At 43.7% G+C, this 22,482-nt stretch overlaps 1 protein-coding gene across 2 annotated transcripts in view; it reads left to right on the forward strand.

Moving 5' to 3' along the window:
* Nucleotides 1-7,290: 7,290 nt before the first annotated feature.
* The window catches only part of slc29a1.L (solute carrier family 29 member 1 (Augustine blood group) L homeolog), a 35,037-nt gene continuing 19,845 nt past the window's right edge, over nt 7,291-22,482 (forward strand). The window contains 2 exon segments of one of the 2 annotated variants that reach the window (NM_001095291.1): nt 7,292-7,313; nt 8,337-8,405. The gene's annotated coding sequence lies outside the window, so the exon portion shown is untranslated. 2 annotated transcript variants of the gene reach the window in all.

Genomic DNA, 22,482 nt, shown 5'->3' on the forward strand with positions numbered 1-22,482 from the left:
CACAACTGACATGGGAGTATGAACCCACAGCAACCAATCAGAATCATGATTCCAGTAGTCAATGACCATTCAGAGCCAGATGTTGGTTGGTTGCTGTGGTTTTCTCTACTGGATTAAAATACAAATACAAATTGACCATCACTGGAACTGGCAAGAGGAAAGGCTGCTAGCTGCCCATGGGAAGATTGCTCCCTGAAACAATCGCTACTAATATCTTAATTTCATATTCCCTCTCTTGAACCCCAGCAATGACTCACTCATTCCTCTTCTCTTGGTTGGGAATTCCATAACCTGACTTCTCTTACAGTAAAGAACCCCCTTTTAATGTAAAAAAAGACCAAGGGAAGTAGTGAAAAAGCAGTATGGGGCACAAAAAGCATCCCTTTAGTTCTTATTCAGACAGCACTTCCTACTACAGTCTGGCTTAGTGATGTATGGACTGACCCCATGCCTGCAGGACCTGGGGATCGGGTCAACTTCCGCAGAAAGTTTGTGGGCCCAAAGTTCATATATAAATAGGAGCACACAGTGGGTAAGGGTCAGGTGTAGGGAGAATTTTTCTCTACCAAATTCTGGCGTAAAATGCAAACTGAAGAGCCATGAGGGCACAGTCCAGCATAAGGGCCTCTTCCTGCCCACCTCTCATGAATACTGAACTGTGCTTGTAAATGCATGGGAGTAGCAACATGGAGAGCAGAGGCCTGGGCAAATTATTTTATCAAGGAAGACAGTTATCTAAGTTAAACAAAAAGTGATATTGCACCAGTTCTTTGCACACGGCCTCCCTAATAATAAATGATCCCTATAGTTTAGATTGCTTTAATGCATGTATATAACCCCTTTCCAATTGTGTGCTCTGACTTCACGCATTCCACAGCTTCTCCTCTTATCTAAATCCATCCCTACTGCCAGATATTTTATTTTTACCTGCAGTAAAATGGTGAGCCCCCCCCATCAATACATAAAGACACTTCTGCAGGAGGGGCCCGCATTCTCTGTCTTTCAGCAAGAAAGGTACAATTTCTACAGTACATTCTGTCTGACAATTATAAACATTATTGCTTTGGATAAGGGTTAAACCAATGACCATCCTGATGACCGATAGCAATGCAAAACCCCTCCAAGGTGAATTCCTCATCCCAGCAGTTGGATTCCTCCCCTAATGAACATTCCATCATCTTTCCAGACTGTTACCCTGTGGATTATGTTGTTTTGATAGACAGACATCCTCTTCTTTTGGAGCTTTCGTCTTTATCTGCAATCTCTACTGTCCTGACATTCCTTATATTTCCTGCGGGCATTGTGAAAAGCCTTTTAGGGCCATGGCACATGACAAAATTACTTGCCTGCTATAAATCTCCTCTTGTGCTAGCAACTAACCTTCTCCAAATGCTTCCCCATAAGTGATAATCTAAATCACTGGTGGTAAAACATACTTTTTCCACAGAAAACATTGTTTTTCTCAAGTCACCCTAACAGGTAATAAACTCTTCCTAAGCTGATGGTAAAATCTGCTTTCTTTCTCACCACTTGTTCGTTCTCTCTTGTGGTCTCCTGCCAGTGCAAGAATGATGGGCCCACAGAAAGGGTGTAAAATCTACATAAGGCATATATGTGTGACCTGCAGCCCTCCAGCTATTTTCTAAATACTGCTTTTAGGTCCTCCACAGAGGGCTGCAGGTTAGAAATTCCTGGTTTAAATACTGGAATTATTTAAAAATTGCAATTTCCATGTTGCCCCTCAAGAGGCCTCTATGATGCTTCTCATGCTGTTGGGCAACTAATCCTTATTTACTATGCAAGAGTGTTACAACAGGGTAAGCCACAGCTGGCATTTGGGGGTGGTGAGATATTGGGCCCAGTAAGTATTCACTATAAACATGTCGTGTAGAAGGGGGCCAGAAATAATTTTTTCTGAGGTCCAGAGGCAGTCCAGAGGTATTAACTTGACTTATCTTACCATGGGAAAGAGAGCAGCCCAGGAGAATGAAGTAGAGATCCCTTTAGCAGGATTGATTCAGTCCTATGAGCAAATGAGTTTCAGACTGGCAAAATCATGGGGTGGATTTGGGAAACTACTTATAATTAGATTAGTAGCCCTCAGCCCATGAGTATAAACATGATTATGGAATTACACTGCCCTGTGATATTACAAATAAGTAGGAACTGGAGAGCCTTCCAATGTAGTTAGTATTTCTTTATTGAAGTACTACATGTTTCAGACCGCAAATGTCCTTCCTCTGGTGCATTTGCGGTCCGAAACATGTAGTGCTTCAATAAAGAAATACTAACTACATTGGAAGGTTCTCCAGTTCCTACTTTTTCGGCTATGATACTACATGGAGGTGGCTACTCCAGCAACTGTTGACGATCCTTAAAAAATGTAAACAATTTAAACTAGTGGATTAACAAGGAATACATTGTTTATGATATTACAAATAAGCAGTAATGTCAGTCACACGCCTGATACAGACGTGTGGTGTTTATAAGCACAGACCAGAAGATACGCCAAGTTAAACAGGCTGGGGATGAACATGTGCCAAGCTATCTTGCAACAGCAGCCAGGAAGCACAGTTGGTCGCCAACAAATCAGAGCATTATTTTAACACTTGTTATGTTTAGTGTCCAGTGCAGGAATGGGAAACAACACTTTGTATTATTTGTCATGAGCTCTAGAACATTTGTAATCCCCCCTGGCAATACACACTTGTGCATAAATATATCTATTTATGCACGAGAGCAGTAAATGGTGGTTGGGGTGAAAAGCTAATTCTGCAACCTAGAAATGATTAGGATTTTCCAGAATCATCTAGTTTGTGTAATCATATATTGCATTTAAAGTTCATTTCATATAGAACTTTAGTAACTAAAAACACGACTTCTTAACTTTGGATTCATTCCCATTATGAAATGGTCAATTAAAATAGCTTGTAAGTCTGGGAAATCAGTGTTACCCCCTGCCAAGTCTATACTGGGCTTTGAGTTATAATATGTCATATGACATCTTCATTAACCCCTTGGACCATGGAACAGGCAGGTGTAGTACCCTGGGCGAGGGGGTGTAACCAGATTGGAAGTGTACACTGTTACACATACACATCATCAATAAACTGTTCTCTTAAAGGAACAGTAACACCAAAAAATTAAAGTGTTTGAAGTAATGAAAATATAATGTACTGTTGCCCTGCACTGGTAAATCTGTTTGCTTCAGAAACACTACTATAGTTCATATAAACAAGCTGCTGGGTAGCAATGGTGGAAATTAAAAAATGGCTACATGGCACAGGTTAAATAGTGGATAACAGATAACACCATTATGTTCTACAGAGCTTATCTGCTGTGTAACCTGAACCTTTTCTCCTTTGAACAGCAGCTTATTTATATAAACGAATGTGGTGTTTCTGAAGCAAACACAGCAGTTATGCCAGTGCAGGGCAATACTGCATTTATTTGTTACTTTCAAATGCTTAAATTTGTTGATGTTACTGTTCCTTTAAAGCAACATCAATGTCTCTTTCTCTGAGGAGTGAAAATTCCACGACCGCAACACCTTCTTCCAATGATCTTGCTTGCTGTATGAAAGGGTCCTTTTACAGTTACTGTATTTAGTACCCAAACTGCCTTAGGCAGAGTTATTGTGAGAGGCAACAGTTATTTAGTCTCATTCTTTCTCTAAGTGCAGGCTCTGTGTCCTGGGCTTATTATGTTCATTATAAGGTTACATTGCTCCCTCTAATTCAGTACATGGAGTTAATGTAGGATTTTGCATGTACAGCAGTTCTCCTTCTTGGTCTTCATCTTTCCTGATGGCAACACGTGCCCAATTTGACCTGGCACTGCTCTCCACATAGGGGTCACCCCAGCAGAAAACATATAGCATAGAAGTGATTCTAAAGGGACTCTAATTTTCTTGAAATAGGACTATTGTTCATGCAAGCACATACAGCAGCCCCCATAGCAGAACTGCATTGGTAGTTTAGTGTCCTGTACTGTAAATTCCTTGACTTGGGGTCTCTGCCCTGGATCTATACACGTGATTGTCAGCCTCCATATACAGAACATTGTGTTACACATAGCTCCTTGTTTTAGGTCTGGCCAGATAAACCCATGGAACAGCAATTTTTATTTAAAGTTTATCAGTCCTGTGATCCATTTTGGCGTTTCCATTTCTGATGTTGCAGTTCAGCAAAACATGGAAATGTAGAATCTATGGCGCTGTCTGGCTGGTACCTCTGGCTGTAGATACGACATTGGCTGGCAAGTAAAGGGTTAAATATACTAACCATATAATAACAACAATGTTAATTTGGCAGGCAAATAAACCAAATCTCTCAAAGGACCCCCTCTCCAAACTCACAATACAAATGTTTTTTAATTTGATGACATCATTGCCATGTCTCCCCCCCCCCCAGTTGTTAAAGCTCCTTTGCACGTGAGCAAATAGGGCATATCAGTCTTTGCCGATTGCATGGGATTACGTCTGAGGCTTATCTGCCCCAGCGCAGGGGTCCCTGCACGCCCAATAAGCAGCTCCTTATCAGAATGAGTCTGTACCCTGGTGCATGCTGTTTACTCCTGCACTTGGGATTATCACAAGCACTTACTATCTGCCTGGGCACTTTACTCTCTTTATGAATGGACAGACAAATGGTACTGAACCTGAATGAACAACATTTGGTCTGTGCCCCTCTTTTTATTCCCCTAAAATATTCCCTCCATTTTATTAATTAAGCCTGGCCCCTCCATACAATCTAATTCTGTATCATTGTAGAGCTGGGGCTCATATTCAGTCACTATATAAAGGAGAGAAATAACTGACCAGGTTTCCCCAAGTGTGAGTGGCTCCATTTGTTTTTGTATTTTCTCTCGGTGGAAGTGGCACCAAGTCACTTAGTAAAAATCTGTCCTTGGGGCATTTTAGAGCCGTCATGATCCAGGTCCTCCAATGTTTATTCACTAGTCTGTCACTTAAACCATTGCCTGGTTGCTAGGGTAAGTGGGACATTAGCAACCAGATAATTGTTTCAGTTGCAAACCACCACCAAAAAAAACTCTTGTCCTTTGCCCTAGAATATCCCAGCTGATGCTGGGGTCAATGACCTGAGGAACCACAGGTTTCACTTTGCAGAGAAGCACAGCGGAAAGACTCCATTCCCAAATTTAGACCAACTTAGTCAGATAAGAGGTGAATTTCTCCAATGATCTGATACTGAAAGCCTTTCAGTCCCTGACTTTCCCTTGGGGGATGATGGAATTTGTAGTTCAGTTGTACACAGCAGGGATACAGGCAATTTATGCACTCACCAGTCAGAAGGTGAGTGTTGAGAATAATCTACAGCAGGGGTGTCGCTGGGCTTCCCTGGGCCACATTGGCAGAAGAAAAATGTTCTGGGGCCACACTCGAAATACACACAAACACTAACACTTTAATATTTTATTGTAATAGTAAAAGAAAAGAGGGTATCATAAACCTAGTGAGATTTTTGACATTGTGTTTGAGAAACGAATGTATCAATATCTAGTTCAATGGAAGTAATTGCAATTCTCAGTGAATTCTTAAGGTGCTCATCAGATAATTTTTGTTCTAATTTTACTCTTAGGGGCAGCTTTATCAAGGGTCGAATTTCGAAGTCATTGGAGTTTTTTTGAACCAATCAAATTTTATTAAAAAAACTAAGTTTTTAACTTCGGGTAAATAGGCTGTATTCTTATCGTTCGAATCTAAGTTTTAGCGCATTCTATCAATTCGAATCAAAGTATTTGCCCCAAAAAACTTCGATTTTTTTTTAAAGTCCAACAAATGACTCCAAATGGGTTCTAGGAAGTCCCCCATAGGCTAAAACAGCAATTCAGCAGGTTTAAGATGGAGAATGGTCGAAGTCGACAGCACATGATCAATTTCGATATTCAAGTAGTCAAATGTAGGTGCTGCATATATCCCTAGCATAGCGGGCGATGCCGCTGAAGAATGCTTACCTGCCTTTTAGGGTTACCACCTGGCCGGTATTTTGCCGGTCTGGTCTGTAAAAATTATGGTTGATCCCAATGTTATTAATAGGGAAAAAAGATAAATATATAGGAAGGCCGGTATTTTTTTCTGGAAAAAGTGGCAACCCTACTGCCTTTGTAAGTAACCGCTCACTTGTTAACCGCTTTTCCTGCTCTAGGAAGACACACACCGCACAACCCATGTAAAATTTAAACCACACATGCACACAATTAGCGACCGCGTACAAATGCTCTCTGTATGTGACATTGCAACATGGTGTTTCCTGGATTGGCGGAAGTTTAAGCTGGGCCGCACTCATATCCATCCTGGGCCGCATGCGGCGGCCGGTTGGTCACCCCGAGCTACAGTAACTAATACCAGTGTGTGACACCCCGGGGCATTCCAGCCTGAAAGGTCACTGCTCCCCTCACAGCACAATGTCCCTACCGACCCTTATGTTACCATGTGCAATGGAATGAAGAGCTGAGCTATAATCAGACCTGCCCCTAATACACTGACATTGGGCACCTACCTCTCCCCTCCTTTTAATATACTTACATTGGGCACCTACCTCTCCCCTCCTTCTAATATACTTACATTAGGCACTTACCTCTCCCCACCTTCTAATATCCTTACATTAGGCACTTACCTCTTCCCTCCCCTTGATACCCTTACATTAATCACTTACCTCTCATCTCATACACTTACATAAAGCAACTACCTCACCCCTTTCCATTATACTTACATTAGGCACCTACCTCTCCCCTCATTCTATTGTACTTGCATTAGGCACTTACCTCTTCCCTCCCCTTGACAACCTTACATTAATCACCTGTCTCTCATCTAATATACTTACATAAAGCAACTACCTCTCCCCTTTCCATTATACTTACATTAGGCACCTACCTCTCCCCTTTCCTGCATATACTGCCTTTAGGAACATATCCCCCCACAGTACAGTGACATTAGTATAATGTATACTGACATTTATATATATATATTGACATTGTATATTTATACAGACATTCCCCCACCCATTGTCCGCTCCCCTGGCACTAACCCATACTGATCTCTGAGGGCAGACAGCTCTCAGGGTTACCCCCTCGGAACCGTTATATCCGGACCCAGCCAAGGGGTAAGTGTAGGCATTAGGAAGCTATACCACGTGCTTGGGTAGAAGGAAGAGTAACAGGTGGCGGGAGAAGGCGACGACAGCCAATGAGAGTGAGAGGGAGGGGCGGAAATAAATAGGGAAAATACTCACTCGTGGTAATCAGCACATATCTATCCCGCGAGCAGGAACTTATCTATCTGTACTCTGGGGGTAAGTGGCTTGTTCATTGCCTTAGGGCTGATGCCTAGTATTTTTTCCTAGCGGAATATTATATTATGTGCCCGCTCTCTGCCCTCTATAGACTATACATAAGTTTGGTGCCCCATGTGCCAGGGCAGAGAGATATATAGTCCTTTAATGAGAACTCTCCCAGGGCAGTAATATTATATAGATTGTGTATGAGCAATGAACTAGGGCAGAGAGAGATTATATAGACTTTTAATAAAAACTCTGTCAGGGCAGTGATGTTATATAGACTTTATACTGTGTATGAGCACTGTACCTGGGCAGAAATAGATTATATAGATTGTGTAAGAGTACTATGCCAGAGCAGAGAGAGAGATTATGTAGAATGTCTAGGAACACTGTACCAGGGCAGATAACGATTATATAGATTGTTAAAGAGCACTCTGCCAGGTCAGTAATATTATATAGATTATGTATGAGCACTGTGCCAGGGCACAGAGAGATAATATAGACTATGTATGATGAGCACTGTACCAGAGCAGAGAGAGATTATATAGACTGTTAATGAGCACTCTGCCAGGGCAGTGATATTATATAGACTGTGTATGAGCACTGTGCCAGGGCAAAGAGATTATACAGGCTGTATATGGACACTGTGCCCCATTGCTAATTGTATCAGTGTAACTTCCCCTTTAATTTCCTTTTCACTGCAGAAAACCACAATCTGCTTTTTAATGACAACTCCCAGCTGGCTTCCATCTACTAGGAAATACTGGCTGAGGGCTCTGGATCAGATCCCGGGAGTTGTAGTTTAGCTGGTAAGGGAGAACAGTAGGGGTTAATATTATTCACAGTTCGCTCTTACTCTCTCTCCTTGTACCAGGGATTCACATCTGCACTCCCCACTCTCTCCCTCCTGGTCCCCAGGGCAGGGGCAGCCAAGCAGGTCACTTAGGTTACTGCTCCATCCTCCCTCCCATTAAATTCCAATGTTAAAACCTTGTTGCTCGTGATCTGCCTGAGCCTCACTGCTCTCCTCTCCCTTAGAACCAGATTCCTTCTTCTATCTGATCAGATCTGCACAGCACCGGGAAGAGAAACTCCACCGACTGACAGGTTAGATTTGCCCTCCTGCCCCTCTGCTAATCTGCTGGGACATGAGGTGGTTTGGGAGTGCTGTATGAGGGGTGGCTACAATTGCTGATAATAACAGGGGGTTCTGTGAGTTGTAGTTCTGCAAAAGGGGGCACCTTCCTCTTGCGCTGCAGGTATGACACTGTACAAATACAGACAGTGGGAAGGTGAGGGAGAGTTGAATAATGTAGAGTTACTTCCTCCCATAATAAGCAGAACATTGGGGTCCCAAACTCCCATCATTCCATCTGGTGCCATCCAATGTGCCAATACTGAGTATGGATTGTGGCAACCCTGAGTCACAGTAGCAAAACTATAATACAGCAGATCCCATGACAGCAGAAGGGTCCTTCTCCCTTCCATGTAATTATGCTGCAGGGTGGGTGACTGCCTGTTGTGCATTGTGGGTTTGCATTGCGTTGCCTGGCATCTTGACCATTGACCGGTCAAGAAGATCATTCAGGATTGTTTTTACAGTAGTGCAGAAAGTGCATCTCCGTCCCCCCTTCCAATATATACATGAGTTAAGTAGCCTTTTGGCCCTTAGATCATGCTGGGATTTGCAGTAAACAAATGGAGTGTGTAGTACGACTGGTGCATTTTTAGCTGCTGACCAGGGATCTTGGCACTAGAATGTGGGTGACATGCGTTTTCAGTGAATTTCCCAGTGAGATGCGGCAGCTGCCTCCCCCCCACACTGCAACATTATCACTCTGAGCCCTTTTTAAGGGAAAATACACCCCTTTGTACAGAATACGGGTTTTGAGATTCAATGAGACTTCCACGGCTGCTGATGGAAGTACCATTCCCTTTCTGCCTCTTTTGTAAGTGCAACATGAAATGCCACTTGGTTGCTTAGATCAGAGACCATGGTGACCAGAAAGCTCCCACACTGTGAACCCAGCCATGTTTATATGGAATGGGACAGTGCAGTATATCTCTGTGCCTTGCATGTCACTGTGGTCGTGAAACAGCTGTAAAACCAGGGGTAATTTTGGAGAATGAACATTTAATATTTTCTATCAGTATTGTTTCATCATTTTGACATCCAACCAAGGTCTTGTTTCTAGAGATACCGATCCTAGCAACCAGATAAAAGGCTGTCATTGTCATGGAATGCCCTTGCCTATATCATGCGGAACTGCGATGAGTGATGAGTGGGCCGTGGGAGGTGCTGGTTGTGTCTGTTCCCTTGAATTATTTCTCCTCTGTTATATTGTTGCACTTTGTTTCCTGCACAGAACTGTCTGTTCCGCTGTAGCCGGACCCTCTGCAGCAGTAATGAGGTTGTGCCTACCCTCCTGCTCTATTTGCTATTCAGCAGAATGGTGTCAGGTCCAGGTAGTGTTTTTCTGCTGTGAAAGGATGCTTAAAAAGTTTCTGTCATCATTTTTATGATGTCATTTTCATTTCTAAATTACACTGTTTACTAGTGATGTGCGGGCCGACCCGAGGCCCACGGGACCCGCGGGTCGGGGTGTTCAGGCCAACCCCTGGACAAAATGCGTGGGTCGAGCTCTTCTCCTGCTCTCCCTGCCTGCGACCTAGTATTGCCGGAATTTATAGACTTCCCCCCGCCCCTTTTGTGACGTCACTGTGGGGCGGGCGCGGGTCTATAAATAAAGGGGAGCAGCGGGCTCGGGTCGGATGCGGGTAGGGAGCGGGCGGGTTAGGGTCGGGTGCGGGTCGAGAAATTCTCGACCTGCACATCACTACTGTTATCTTGTGTTAGGGAGCTTCTATCTGGTTACCTTCCCATTGTTCTGTTGTTAGGGTGCTGGGGAGGGGGTGATATCACTCCAACTTGCAATACAGCAGTAAAGAGTGACTGAGGTTCATCAGAGCACAAATCACATGACTAGGGGCAGCTTCGAAACTGACAGTAAAACACCCCTTTGGCAAAGCACTGAGGACTATGGCACACAAGGCAATTCTCTTCCCCGCCTTTAAAAGCCCCGTGATTTTCTAGGGAATTATGTGAAAGCACCCCAGCTCTGTAATGCCTGTTTTGGAGGTTTGTGTTAATGTCGCCAATGGTTACGTTTATACATAGTTCCCTCTAATGACAAGGAGTTTGAGGGATTTTAGGTGGGCAGAATGCACAAGAATTGTCCTGTCCACTGTAAGCTGAATACATTGTGCTTCCTGACTTGGCTCAGAATCAATTTTAAAACATTTCTGTGAGGCTTGGTCATTCCATACAGATCTGTAGCTTCCAATCAGTTTAATCAGTATAGCAGTCCTATTGTGCATCATGCAGTGCAATGCTATTAAGCTAGTGCTACATGAGGCTTGCAGTCTGAGAATCAGTCCATCTTCTGCCCACTCCTGTGCCTTCACTCTCAGGCACTGCAATGGCCTGGGTGCTGGCATACAGAAAGGACTTTGGTTGAACAGGCACTGCATTGGCCTGGGTGCTGACACACAGAAAGGACTTTGGTTGAGCAGTCCCTGCATTGGCCTGGGTGCTGACACACAGAAAGGATTTAGGTTGAACAGGCACTGAGTTGGCCTGGGTGCTGACTCACAGAAAATCCTTTTCAAGTGGCTGCACCCACACCTTTGAAGTTCCTGTGTGTGAAGGCATAGAAGTGGGCAGAGGCCAGCAGATTGGCTGATTCAGCCCTGTGTGGCATCATCCTTAGAACTCCCCATCCCTGTTGCAGGAATCATATACTTTCCACGGCAGGTGGAGGGACAGACAAATGGACACTGCTAGGCTAATGGCACATGGGATCCACTGGCTTCTGATTCCTGAACATATGTGAGCTAACCAGGGCCACCATTAGAAATCACGGGGCCCCGTACAACAACATTTTTGGGGGGGGGGGCCCGCCCCCGCCCACCCAGGCCCGCCCACCCAGGCCCCACCCACTCCACACCACAGTTAAAAGACCACACAGACATCAGCGCTAAAAAAGGTAAACCCCCCCACACGCACGAGTTATAAAAAGCTAATGATGGTCAGGGCCCCGTATAAGTAAAAAAATAATTGGGGCCGCAGAAAATATTTTTTTTTAAAAACGTTGGCGCCAAGGCCCCCCCTTACAAGTTAAAAAAAAATTGGGGCCCCATAAAATATTTGTAAAAAAAATTAGCAGGGGCCTATAGAGTATTAAAATAAAACATTGGTGGCCAGGGGATTAAAAAAACCCAAAAAACCCACATTGGTGTCAATTATAGCTGTTTTCGTAACATTGGGTCTTTTCGCCGCTTCAGTGTCTGGTCCTTTCGTGACTTTGGGTTTTTCCGCGGCTTCAGGACTTCGTCTGTTCAGCACTTCCGCATTCGGCTGTTCGGGACATCGATCGAGCGGCACCACTTCGGAGATGTCAAGGGGGGCCCGGCTCTTCGAAAAGTGCAGCCCTGCCGGGCCCCACTTCAGGCCCGGGCCCAGGACACTTGTCCCCCCTGATGGTGGTCCTGGAGCTAACAGTCTGACAGTGCTCACACAGAGTGGATACTAAGGGGTCTATTTATCACGCTGTGTAAAAAGTGGAGTGAAACACTACTTGTGATATTGCTCATAGCAATGAATTAGAGCTTTGCTTTTGATTCCTAACTTTTGAAATCTAATCCGGTAAGCAAAATCACCGGTAATGCTTCACTCCACTTTTTACATAGCACGATGAATAGGCCCCAAGTGTTTCCAAGCTGATATCTGCTTGGTGTGTGCTCTGGATGGGCTAATCCTGTGACTGTTAGCACACATACATTCAGGGAGCAGAAGCCAGTGGATCTGTGTGCCAGCTCACATACATTCAGGGAGTGGAAGTAGACAGATCGGTCTTTCTCCACAGGTGTACATATATGCAGCAAAGAAAATGTCCCATGTGCCATTAGCACCACTCATGGTATTTACCAATGGCTTGCAGGAAGAGAGTTCTTCACAATTGCCGGCCCCAATAATCTTCATTGTACTGATCGGAATGGGCTACAAGTCACAAGATGATGGGGGAGTAAGTTCCCTGGGCAGGAGCCAGACAGACTGATAGTAGGGATGCACCGAATCCAGTATTTGGTTCGGGATTCGGGCTTTTTCAGTAGGATTCGGATTCGGACGAATCCTTCTACCCATCCGAACCGAATCCTAATTTGCATATGCAAATTAGGGATGGGGAGGGAAATTGCGTGACTTTTTGTCACAAAACAAGGAAGTAAAAAATGTTTCCCCGTTAAACCCCTTATTTGCATACGCAAATTAGGATTCGGATTTGGTTCGGTAACGGCTGAATCTTTCGCCAAGGATTCGGGGGTTCAGCCGAATCCAAAATAGTGGATTCAGTGCATCCCTAACTGATAGTTCATTAAATGTGTCTGTACAAACTTTCCCTAGTTATACCAGGAGCAGTTATTTTCCCAGGGGCTACTTGGAGACATTTCATTCCCAGACTGATATGTGTCCATCATGGATACTGAGGAGATTTATATATAAGGCCTTGTGAGAATTCAGATTTGAACTAGCTGCCAGGATTGCGGCTCGACTGACTTCACAATTACCTAATGGGGTTTGACGTGTTACTAATGTGGCTCTTATAATTACGCAGGAGGCTTTTAGGCACAATTACACCCCGTCCCCTGCTCCATCCCAACAGAATGCCAAGAATTTTGCCCTGTTGTTACTGTCTCCAGCCATTCGGCGTAGCGTATTTTCCACTCCAGTGACCTTTTCCCACTGGAGTTCTGTATCCCTGTCTTGTTGCCTGGAGTCTTAAACAGGTTCATGAGCTCCCCCAGCTGGGGGTATGGGCTGTGGCTCCCATAGACTTATAATGATGGGATATTAATGATATGGTGACGGAGCTGAAGAAACAGGGCCTTTATTATATTCCGTATATATAGTAACTTAGTGGCTTCATTGCCAGTGTTTGTCAGTAATGCTTTCCTTGCCCTGCTGTACCTTCAGGCAGGAAACAAAGTAGTAGAAGGGGAGTCCTCACTGCACCAGTCATTGCCCATGCCAGCAAGCATTTGTGGGGTGGGTGTGTCAGCTGAACTACAAGGGCAACTGGCATACAACAAAACGTAGCTGTATCTGAATATTTTATTAACCAATGTGCTCAAATATGGCTGCCTTGCTTGCATCTAAAGCACAGAATGTTCCTTTCACTCCCTCAGCACATGCAAAGACACACAAAAGCACACAGGCACGCCCCGACCTTACTGACCAGCTGGCATATAATATATAATATTTCCCTCTTACCTCTTAATGACCCGAGGTAATGTTTGGAAACAATGGCATGCTGCCCTGGCATAATATTCTGAGCATGAGGACTTTGCTCCCTCGGTGCCTCCATGTTATTATTATAGGAAATCATAATGAATTGAATGTTCCACGATAATGGGAATGTTCAATTTTGAGGGTGTTGTGACAATTAGTATGTTCCCTGGGATGCTGGGGAAATGCCAGCTTTGCTGTGCCCTGACACTGGTCCCAGATCTATGCTTGCAGGTAACAGGGTGCATGAATGAGGGTTTGCCCTTGCCTTGCAATTGGGCTAATTGTTTTAACCACAAAGGAGGAGTCACTGTTATTTGGTTGCTATTAGTTATAAGGCTATTGCAAATATCGTGTTTATGCAGAATCCAGCTGGAATCACACTTTTTATCCCCAGTGATGGGATGTGATACATTGTCTAACATGTCCCTATCTATATGCCTGTCCCTTAAAAAATAATGCCCCTCGCAGATTGTTATTGGCAGTCCCCTAAACTAGAATGGTGGGGTGGTGGCACTAGTATTTCCAAGCATTGTGGGTTTCCCTGATGCTGCAGCTACTTTGTAAGATGTGAATGTAATGAATAACTCATATAATGACTGGTCTCAGTACTGCCCTGGAAGGCACCATTGTACCCACTATGAATGGGCTCATTTTATAGGCAGGCAGCCTGATTTGTTCAACTCACAGCTCTTAATAGAAATGCAAATATCTCATCCCGACCCATTTCCGTTAATCGTAGTCGCACAGTCACCTGTTCCGTGGAAAGGTTTTGCCAGTCTGAGGGCGGGCACAGAATGTTTCCCTTGGGAGAACAGTAGTGAGTTGCACAGTAAATCCTTATCCCCAGGAGCTAATTGTGTGCGATAGTGTATGGCAGGTTTGGGCACTTTGGGGCCAGGGGCGTAACTACAGAGAAAGCAGACCCTGCGGTTGCAAGGGGGGCCAGGAAGTAAGGGGGCCAGGAAGTAAGGAGCCCAGAAAGTCAAAAAAAAAAACAACTTTCATATATCTTGGTGCAATAAGTCAACTTACCAATATTTTGGGGCCCCAAATTGAATTTGCTGTGGGGCCCAGTAACATCTAGTTATGCCATTATGTGGCGTACAAAGAGCTCCAAGTTCAATGACACTATTGTCTCAGACACAGCCACAGTACATGACTAATTATAAGTAGCAGATTTACCATAATAATCACTTTCACTGGAAAGCCTTATCTAAAACTGCATGTATTTGTTCGTTAGGCAGTTGTTATGTATTGGGACAAGCCACTTACCTTTCTCCTTGCTGACCAGTCATAGATCACTTGACCAGATAACACCAGCCTGTTAGTAATTAGCTGGCAGTCTGTTAATCCTTTACTTGCCTGACTAATAGCCCAGCCTTAAGAAAGATAAAAGCAGGCACAGTTTACTCTGACAAGGGCAGATAAATACCTTTAAAGGTATACTGTTATGGGAAAACATGTTTTTTTTCTAGTAACTTAAATTTTATTTAGCTTAAAGAGTAGAAAAAGAAAGAAAAAAAATAAAATATTGCAGTTACAGTCAAGGCAAAGTTCAAAGGATGCATGCAGTTCACATTGCAGTTCACAGAAACAGATGATTACAGCTCTTCATATATGTATATTACACCGCATAGCCTAAGACACATAATACCGCAATTGCAGATCGTAATCTATGCAACTAAGAACAATGGGATCAAAGTAAATCAGAAACAAACAAAAAAAATAGAGAGAATCAGAGAAAGAATAAAAATACATAAAAGAGTAAGTAAACAGAACTAAGGTCAGACTCAATGCCATATAGTTCAGGTCCCATTAACTCAGTGGGACTAAGGATAGTGTAGTAGGTGCCCTTTAAAATTAAAGGAGGCGGAGGTCCCAGGGTGACCATATTTTTAGAAACTGAGGGATTTTGTTTTGTAGCAAAGCAATTGTATGCTCAAACCTTTTGTTACTGTCAATCCTATCGTTTATTTCCGACCAGGAGGGAATAGACGATGATTTCCATTTAGATGATATAGAAATACGTACCACTGTCAATATATGGTTAATCAGTTTCTGAGTATGTTTAGGTTGGCTCTCAAAGGGCTTCCCCAACAAGAAGGTAGTAGCCTCCAAGGGAATGTCTTCATGCATCAAACCGTCTAGCAATTTTTTAAACTCTAACCAAAATGGCTGTATACAAGGGCACTCCCAGAATATATGATATAATGTGCCAATATTTAGGCACCCCCTCCAGCATAATGGTGAAACATCAGGGAATATATTATGTAATCTAGAAGGAGTGAGGTACCAACACATTAGTATCTTATATATGTTTTCTTTTTGCTTTACACAAGTAACGCTACTTTTAGCGTTGAGCCAAATATCCGACCAATCCCCCTCGGGGATTTTGTAACCAAGCAGAGTGTCCCATTTTTTCATATAGTTATGCTTGTAACCTGCTAGGTGAGTAGGGTCATTAATCAATCTATATATTTTAGAGATCAGGCCTTTCTGCGGTAAACCTTTGAGTGCTAAATTTTCAAATTGAGTAGGAGCTTCACCCCTAAGTGTTCTAATAAATGGATCGGCATAGTGTCTCATTTGAAAGTAGAGATACCAGGGTATAGCAGTGCTAGATGTTTTAGCAACCAATAGAGTGAGCATGGCCGTTTGTGAATTATTTAATAAATCAGATATCTTGAATAGCTCCACTAACTTGTCTGGTTGGCTTCCCCAGAATGTTAGTCCTGGCTGGAACGAAGGATTACCTCTCACTGCAGTTATGGGGGAGTAGGCTGAGGATAATTTATATTTGAGCTTCAATTTCCTCCATAAATGTAATGTTAGCGTAGTAGTATTTAACATCGCAATTTTAGGCAGCACAATCCTCGGGGTGGGCCAAAACCAAATATTAGGATGGAAAGGGAGGAACTGTGAGTTTTCTATCCGGGTCCAATGGGAGTTTGGGGTCCAAGAAGACCATGTTATTAAGTGCCGAAGTTGGGCTGCTTCATAGTATTGGTGTAGGAGCGGAACTCCCAGGCCTCCCTGTATAGGTGATGTGATTAACGTCTGTCTATTGATTCTATGCTTCTTTTTCCCAGATAAAGTTATGAATTGCTGTCTGTATTTCTTTAAAGAATTTCTGTGGAATGGGTACAGGTAGGGTTTCGAATAAATATAAAAATTTGGGCAAAATGTTCATTTTAACAGAGTTAATTTTGCCCAACCACGAAATTGGGTATGTATGCCATTTAAGAAGGGTGGATTTTATCTTTTGTGCTAATGGAACAAAATTTGGGCGAAATAGGCCCTCATATGTAGGAGTGATTTTAGTTCCCAAATATGATATATAATCCGTCTTCCAGTTATATCTATATTGCGCACCTAAAGCTACTATCATATGGGCTGGTAGTCCTACGGGGAGAGCTTCCGTTTTAGATATATTCAATTTATAGCTCGATAGCCTCCCATAGCTGTCTAGTAATTCTTGAAGCGCTGGTAGCGAGGTTTGAGGGGACGCTAATGTTAATATTACATCATCTGCATAAAGTGCAATTTTGTATTGCAAAGATCCAATGGTTATTCCTTGTATGGTCTTGCTCGGGGTTCAATGCTTAAAGCATACAATAAGGGGGAAAGGGGGCACCCCTGCCTTGTCCCATTCAGGATCTGTATCGTGTTTCTAGTCCGTGCAGGTAACTTCAAAAGGGTGCTAGGCGTGGTATATAATGCTTTTAAAGCGGTTAAATATGGACCTGAGAGATTCAAATGGGTAAGTAGAGCAAACAAATATGACCAGTCTAAACGGTCGAAAGCTTTTTCCGCGTCTAAGCTTAATACTAACATCTCCTGACATTTTTCTGCACCAAATCAATTATATTAATAAGCCGTCTCGTGCTGTACCCGGCTTGTCGCCCCTGAATAAATCCCACTTGGTCCATATTTATCAACCGATGTAGTAGAGGTGCTAACTGATTTGCCAGTATTTTAGAATATAGTTTAAGATCGGAATTTAACAGTGCTATAGGCCTATAATTCGAGCAAAGGGTATGATCTTTACCTTCCTTTGGAATCAGGGATAGGTATGACGTAAGCATGGAGGGAGGTATAGGTAGACCTCTCATAAACATATTAAAGAGTTCTACAAGATGTGGGGCTAAGATGTTAGCATACAGTTTGTAGTATTGATAGGGATAGCCATCAGGGCCAGGAGCCTTTCCATTTGGAAGGTCTTTCAAAGTGCTAAGGACCTCTCTTAAATTGATGTCTTCGTTTAAGACCTGAAGATCATCATCTTGAAATTTTTCCAAGTTAGCCTGTTGGAAGAAAGTCTCAAGAGATAAAGGGGATGACGACATGCCCGTTCTAATGCTATATAACTCGGTATAGTATGACTGAAACTGGTCAGCGATCTCTTCAGGGCTATAAACAGAATGACCCAGGCTGTCCTTAATAGATTTAATTACCATTTGTGCTTTTTGCTCCCTGAGTCGTCTGGCTAACAGGGTATGTTGCTTATTGCCTTTTTCGTAAAATAACTGTCTGGTCCATATCAGTGCTCTCTCAGCTTCCGCCTGTTTCTAAGCACAGAGGTCTTTACGTATAGACAGAATCTTATCTAAAAAGGCGTCAGAGTTGGTCTGATTATACTGTGTCTCATAGAATTTAAGCTTGGTGGTGAGGGTTAAGAATTGCTGTCTCCAGGCTTTCTTTTTTGCCGCTGTAATGGCTATAATACTGCCCCTGATGGTTGCCTTATGGGCTTCCCACAGTGTAGCTTTATTTTGCACTGACCCCGTATTAAATTGGAAGAACTCCTTCAACGCTCGGTCTATGGCGCCAAAAGCAATTTTATCGTGAAGTAATGTTTCATTAAGCCTCCAATGAGGTTCTCGTTTGGGAGCTTCTAAAAAGTCCAGCGTAAGCCGGATGGGCGCATGATCGGACCAGGTAATCTGGAGAATATCAGTTGTATACGGGATTCTCAGGCACGACTGAGATAGCAAAAAATAATCCAACCGGGAATGTACTTTATGAACTGTAGAGTAAAATGTATATTGCCTCCCAGTCGGTTGATCAATGCGCCAAATATCGTATAACGGGACTTGGTTTATAACCTTCCTAAGTCCTTTAGAGAGAGAGCGAGATTGGGAATCGGGAGAAGGGTGTGATCTGTCTTCTAGTTGTATAAGGGGAACATTAAAGTCCCCTCCCATTATGATATAGGTAGTCTGAAACGAGGCAAGTCTATTACAAACCTTTTGAAAAGATTTAACTTGTCCTTTGTTGGGGGCATAGATATTTACTATTAATAAGGAGTGGCCCCCCAAGGTACCCTCCAATATCAGATAATGCCCTTGAGGGTCACTGACGGACCGTGTAACTTGTAACGGACAATCTTTATGAATGAGTATTGCTACCCCAGCTTTTTTAGCAGTAGAGGAAGCGTAATAAGCTGTGGGATAGTACATAGAATAAAGTTTATGAGGCTTAAGGCTAGAAAAGTGGGTCTCTTGGACCATAGCTATATCTGTTTTCTGAGTTCTTATTTCTTTTAATGCCAAGAAACGTTTTGTAATAGAATTCAATCCTTTACAATTTAAAGAGGTTATCACCACCATAATAATTTTCCATAAAATTTAGCACATGTAGCAGACTGAACCACTGCAACAATTTCAATAAGCATGACAGACCTATCATTCTGAGGACACATTGGGATTCTGGGTCTAGATATTAATAAGTAGAGTCTAACCGTATGTAACAATCTCAGCAACATCAAAAATAATGGTAATATAACCTGTAAAAACATGTAAAGTAACAACCTGTAAAAACATGTAAAGTAACAAAGAGAAAAGAAAATGCAAAATCAACCTATACTCGTAATATAGAGTCAGGATAATTATAACCAATTATCATAGGAAATTCAAAGTCAAGTTCAGTTCGCCAGTAACTGAACTACGTAGGAGCTCACATAGCATCCAGTGGGGGGGATGAAGCCTAGTATCCGTCTCAAGATGGAAAAAAAAAGAGATGATAATACTCGAACTTCCAGAAAGATGGAGATGGAGGAGTTCCCAATAGCAATCCGCAGAACGTTTCAGAACCAAGGGACTATGTCCCAGGATAAGGCGAGGATAAATAACAGCATCTAGGCGTATAATTCCACATCAAGCAGGAGACCCTGAAGCTGAAGAAGAGCTCAAAGCAAGCCGCTGCCTGTCTGTTGATCTTGCAACTTGTTGCCAGTTCGGGTGCATCGGGGATCTCAGTGATGAGCCTCTCGGTGAGCTTGGGCGTTGTGGAGGCTGTAAACCAAGCGCTTTCAAAAAGTCCCGCTGCTTATCCAAATTATGAAGTATAAATGTTTGGCCTTTATGCTGAACCACAAGCTTGAATGGATAACCCCAGCGATAAGGTATTTTATGCTCTCTTAATACCTGGGTAGTCGGCCTTAATTCCCTGCGTTTGGCCAGGGTGATAGGAGAAAGATCTGCAAAGATTTGGATTTTATGACTACGATAGTCCAGAGTAGTCAACGCTCTCGTCTGAGTCAGAACCACCTCCCTATGTGCGAAATAATGAAAGCAGACAATGATGTCTCTGTGCGGCTTGTTTGACGGGCGTCTAGGGCTGAGAGAGCGGTGTGCTCTATCAAATTTCCAGAGTTCTAAGCTAATGGAAGGGCAAATTCTATTAAAAAGACCTTTCAAGTATTGCTCAATATCTTGCTGAAGTATATCCTCTGGGACCCCTCTAATACGTAGGTTTTGTCGGCGTGACCTATTTTCAAGGTCTTCACATAGGCCCTTAAATTGCATAATCTCATCTCTGAGCAGAACATTCTCCTCCTCATAATTCACAACTCTCTGTGTTAAATCATCAGTTGTGTATTCTAATTTAGTGCGGTCAGCCAGTTCTCTCAGCTCAATGTGAACCTCTCTGAACGCAGTAGCTACTGCGTCAGACACCGTTTTAGAGATGGTTTTGGTGAGGCCATGTTGTAGCTGTGTTAATTGAGCTTTGAGTGTCTGTAGCGTGATCGGAGCATTATCAGGTGTGCTTGTGTCTAATAAAGTGTTTGCCCCATGGGCCATCTGACCTGATTCTGGCTGTGTTGTCGTCTCCTGTTCACTCCGCACAGAGTCTGGAGATGATGCCGACACATTTGAGTCCGCCATTGCTTCCGTCAGTGATCCGCCATCTTGGCCTTGTGCCTGGCGCCCACCCGCGGCCTTACGCAGGTACGGTGACATAGTTATGCGCTGGTCTTTAGGCTTTTTTTCCCCATCGCCAGATTCTCTAGGTGTTCTGCCGATAGTTGCCTCCCAGAGAGAAAGAGTTGCAAGCGATAGCTGTTGTTCTGGGAGAGTATGCTCAATTTCCTCACGGAGCTCCTCGGTCTAGCGTGCGTTCGCCATCAAGGTTAGCCACGCCCCCCGGGAAAACGTGTTTTTTTCCAAAATGCATATGTTAATAGTGCTGCTCCAGCAGACTTCTGCACTGAAATCCAGCAAACTGATTTTTTAATATTTAATTTTGAAATCAGACATTGAGCTAGACATTCAGTTCCGTTTCCCAGGTTTTTCCCAGAAACCCCCAGTCATGTGAATTGTGCTCTGATAAAGTTTGTACTTTAAATTTGAGTGATATCACCCCCTCCCTTCACCTCAGCCCCACCCCCCACAGAACCAGATAACAGCTCTCCAACACAAGATAACAGCTCCCTGGGAGATCTAAAAACAGCACTCAATAGTAAAAATCTAAAAAAAATGGTCCCATTGCGACACCTTCAGTTACATTGAGTAGGAGAAACAATAGTCAGAAAGCAAAGTGACCTGAGATGGCACCTACACACCAATATTAACTAAAAAAATGCACTTATTTTGGTAATTTTTGGCCTGTGCATTTCAGCAGGCCAATTTCAGCCCCCGTGTGACACTAGCCTAAAACTGACCTGTGTAGCCCTAATGGTGAGAAACAGGCCCGGACTGGTAATCTGTCCTATCGGGCAAATGCCCGAGGGGCCGCTCTACTCTGTCATTTAGTGGGCCGCAAATCTCAGCACAGAACGCACTGACAGGCGCAGAACCTTACACGTGACTATGGGCTTGTTCTCCATGGTGCAAACCGGCTCCCCGTTTCCGTTCCCGGTGTCTCCAGGCCCCGCCCCTTCCATGGGCACCGGTCACCGCTCCATCCTGTGTTATGCGCAGGCAGCTCACACTCACTTCCGCCTTCCTACCCAGCTGACACCGCCACTTCCGGAGAAGCTCCCCTGCTGCGATTAGGTAGAACCTGACAAGCTGGGGAGGAGGCGGGATGTCACGTTGAGCCGCAATAGGTGAGAGAGAAAAGGGCGTGATTGTAAAAACATAATCATGTGATTGGCCTTCTAGAAGAAACGTCATCGCCAACACGGCCATATTTGTATTGGGCAACAGCCTACCAGAAGGGAAGCTAAATGCTGACGATTTTACACATGCTGTGACTGACAGAATTACTCCTCTGACATCAGAGGGAGGAGCCAGTCACACAGTGAGGGAGTTGCTCAGTGACTGACAGAGTTACTCCTCCCTCCATATGGGAGGGACTGACATCAGAGGGAGGAGCCAGTCACACAGTCAGTAGTTAGACTTCTGTGAGGGAGTTGATCAGTGACTGACAGAAATACTGTCCCCCAGTGGCAGGTGCAGATACTGCAGTTCAGTCCTTTCTCTTATATTTCCCTGAGCCCAGAGCCTCCTGTGCCGATACCAGACTGAGGCTGAGACAGTGGAGGGGCCACCGCAATATCATTCTAAGGACTTGGTTCCCCACAAAGGTGATATCCTTCCAACAGGTACCCTACCC

This window comes from Xenopus laevis, chromosome 5L (genome assembly GCF_017654675.1).
Source record: "Xenopus laevis strain J_2021 chromosome 5L, Xenopus_laevis_v10.1, whole genome shotgun sequence".
Lineage (NCBI taxonomy): Eukaryota > Metazoa > Chordata > Amphibia > Anura > Pipidae > Xenopus > Xenopus laevis.